This window comes from Coenobita brevimanus, chromosome 8 (assembly GCF_032717465.1).
Source record: "Coenobita brevimanus isolate Jiangsu-jjx chromosome 8, ASM3271746v2, whole genome shotgun sequence".
In the NCBI taxonomy this organism is placed as follows: Eukaryota; Metazoa; Arthropoda; class Malacostraca; order Decapoda; family Coenobitidae; genus Coenobita; species Coenobita brevimanus.
The window spans coordinates 29,373,226-29,377,137 of record NC_136961.1 but is presented as its reverse complement, the minus strand read 5'-3'; the positions used below and the strand labels follow the sequence as shown (position 1 = coordinate 29,377,137).

At 40.2% G+C, this 3,912-nt stretch overlaps 1 pseudogene; it reads right to left on the bottom strand.

Annotated features, from left to right (window-relative positions):
- Nucleotides 1-556: 556 nt before the first annotated feature.
- Nucleotides 557-675, bottom strand: LOC145408741 (5S ribosomal RNA; annotated as a pseudogene).
- Nucleotides 676-3,912: the final 3,237 nt, after the last annotated feature.

Here is a 3,912-nt window from a genome sequence, read left to right as displayed (position 1 = left end):
ATCTGTATGGTTAATCCGGAGTTGGGACAGTGACCCTGTTGCCACTTAATCCATGAATGGATATTGGCTTGTTCTCGCAGTGAAATGGCCCTCTGTATAGACCTTGTCAGCCATCAAGGTCATGTCGGCCATTGTTTTTCAGTGGTAGTATACCTTACTGACATTTTTCTTTTGGATGAATATCCACTTGGATATGGAAGTTAAAGCCTAAGAGAACCAGTGGCGTAGTGTGGGTTGCCAGCGCCTGGGCAAGGAAAGTATTGGGCCCCCTAACCTGTGGACCGTTAGCACTCCCTGAGTCTCTTCCACCAGTATAAGCACATGTATTGCATTTTAAGAAAATATTTCATTGTATAACCATTTTTTCACTTTCGTAAATGTTCAAACCATTAAAAAATCGAATTATATATATATATATATATATATATATATATATATATATATACATTCATTGCCAGACGCCATGTATCCCAAACGGGGTGGCCAAGGGCTTAGAGTTAATTGTTTTACAGGGAGGGGCACTAATCCTCCACCAACCCCACTTGAGACATAGGGATGCCAACAGCATCTGGTGTTCCCAGGCGGTCACCCATCCAAGTACTAACCAGACCCAACGTTGCTTAACTTCGCTGATCGGACGGGAAGCGGTAACCTTTGACATAAATGGTCGTTAACTAAGGATGCTTATTAGTTTTAAAATCTCAGCGCTATTTAGGGCAATACATTTTTCTTTTTAATGCAGAGAAGCAGAAAGTGAAGGATGCAAGAAATAATACACAAAAGAGAGCCAAATGCAAGATCTTTTACATCTGAAACCCCTGCCCACATTGCATTTACAAGACTGGAGGTCATAGGCAGGGGGATATATAGATTGAGAAAAATAAATTCAAGTTGACTTGTTGCCAATTAAAATCAACCAAAGAAGGACAAGAGTACGAATTTTTTTCAGCATATTTTTTCCTGTGGCTGACTGTGCAGCAAATCACAATAACATGGCAAAAATAATAATGCAAATATAACAAGAAAATGGGCATAAAAATTGGCATACAAATATAATAACCAACATCAACACTTTAGGGGGGATAGTATATGCAAAACACCTATTTTTATTGTTGGGTAAAAAAGCACTATGGCTTTATGCAGAGTCCTTTTATTTGCCACAGTTATTTATATATATATATATAGCGTTAGGCGCAACACACTGAGGTGTGTTTGAATATGTAGAGAGGATGGAGAGTGAGAGACTGACAAGGAGAATGTGTGAGTGAGGTAGAGGGGGGGAAAGGGAGGGGGGGGCCAAGGATGAGATGGAGGGATGGAGTGGAGAGGTATATGAGAGAGGGAGGTGTGATCTGGGAGCAGGGCAATGAAATGGTGGGGGATAGGGTGACATGAAGGCGATTTGTTTGTGGCCACCCCGTACGGGATTGAGGCGTTTGGCAATAGATAGATAGATAGATATATTGCATAGCTGAAACTGCCCCTGTGGCTCCCCCCCACGCTACGCCACTGGAGAACCTCACCACAGGCATAACTCATTTTTGATTGGGATGGTCTTTTTGTCCTTTGTCGCATCAGGTATTAAATGCATGTCACCATAATTTTCTACGAAACTAGAACATATTTTATATCTACTACACAAAAACTACAACATGAAATAGTACGTCTGGAACACTATTAGATTCTCAGTATAATGTTTCTTTTGTTTCTTAACAAAGTCATTTTTTCTTTTCTGAAGGTCATAGATTTCCTTTTCCAGTGAACATTTTCTCTCCAGTCCAGCGTCAATTTGTGCCTGATCATTCTGCAATTCGGTGCTGGATATTAAACACTAACAAAGTGCATTTTGAAGTTTCTGATTACCCTTTGAAACTGTTGCATCAGCAACTGTGATTCCAGATCTTTTCAATTTCATCTCTGTCTGTTTCTTCTGTTCTCTTTAAATCCTCTGACTTCCTTTCCCTCTCTGTTGCCTCTTTCTCTTGTTGCTCTTTTTTTGCGGACATCTCTTATGCTTCTCTTGACCACTAGGTCAGCTTGGTATTTCTGGCAGAAATGTCTCACAGATTTCAAAAGGTCTGAAGTGTCTGAGATGCCCTTTACACCACCAGCTTTCACAATCTTATTTTTCACTAATTGCAAGGCAATGAGTGTTTCTTCTCCAAGGTTCTGACCTTGGACTGCAACAGTACACTTGATAAGGGAAAGCTCACTGTCAGGGACAGAATTTCAATAACTCGTTGTCAATACACATTTGGCAAGGACAACAATTTGTGGGAATTTCTTTCTTCTCATCTCTCATCTAACAAATGTCAGCCTGGTACCAATCAATCCTCCTTATTCGATATTCAAATGGAATCCCTTCCTGGAATCCAAGACCAAACTGTTCATGTACCTGCCTCAAATATGAGTCATGCACCCTGTCAAGGGGGGAAGTGGAAATAAGAATGAAATGCAAATAAATGGTCGGTTGTCACAAAGCAATCTACTCAAGTTTTTACTTAATCTGGCTTACTTCGCCGAATCTCTAAAGGCGAGAATTTCATAAACTTTCTCAACAGTACACAGCGGAGACTAACCACTCATGAAAACTGAATTGTTGATACTGTTGGCCCCTGAAAGTGTCCTTACCCTTGACAATCGCTAACTACTGTAGTACTATTAATAATGAACAAACTCCTGCTGGTGCTAACTCCTGGCTGGCACAAGGGATTTAAGAATTAATAGGAAAGAACTGGCTTAACTACCAGTCGTGATTAATACAAGAGGTTCGTGCAAACTAGGAGTGGCAAACTAAAATTAGCTCAATGTGGTGAAATCAGACAAGACTGTCACATTTAATTGAGCTCAAAAAGAAGAACAGTAAGTTTATTAAATACAACAAATAAATTTACATTACAAGGGAACTTAAGTAAATTCAAAATTTCAAAGAAATTACACTCATTCAAACACTCAAACAATTACCTAAATAACCTTAAGCATAGAAAAACAAAGAATGAAAATACTAGTCAGTGGGGAGAATGAGGTGGCTGCGAATAAACTGGGCATCTGCTTGCTCAAGGCGCTGCAGTTTGCACGCTGATGCCCACTACTGCAGATTACCAACTCGGTGGGGAGAGGCGTGAACCGTAGACCTGCTAGAGACTGAAGCCATTACAATTGAAGTCTTGTTTCTCCGCATTGCTCAAGACGTCCTCCATCCCGTGACACCTCAACACTAACTGACTAATGTTCCCACACCGGGAACAGGGGCATGAGAAATGGGCGTGGCTTAACGGCTAAAGAGGCAAGGCATGGGAACGATAATTACACAAAAAATAATTCTCAGCGAAATGCACTGTGTGTTCATAAAGACAGTCATGAAGCAGTGATGAAAATTAGGAAAACTCTATTTGAAATCTGAGTGCAAACACGAGAAGTTAATTGACTGAGTGACGTTATATGGGTTTCATTATTGTTCAAGAGTTCCCATAATAATAATGTCACGAATTGCCATAATAATACAATCTACTAAATTCGTGACATCACACCGCATCAAAATCAAATTTTTATCTGAAAAACTTAACAGTATAACGTAAATATATATATATATATATATATATATATATATATATATATATATATATATATATATATATAGCCCAACGCCCTAATCCCGCAAAGGGTGGCTGCAGACAAAACGCCTCCAAGTCGCTCTGTCATCCACCATTTGACTACCCTACCCCCAACTCGCCTCCTCCTCCCTCATATACCTCTCAACTTCATTCCTCCACCTCATCCTCGGTCTACCTCTCCCTCTCCCTCCCTCCACCTCACCTACATACAGCCTCTTAGTCAGTCTTTCATTCTCCATTCTCTTCACATGTCCAAACCACCTCAGTGTATTTCTCTTAATCTTCTCAACCACATCCA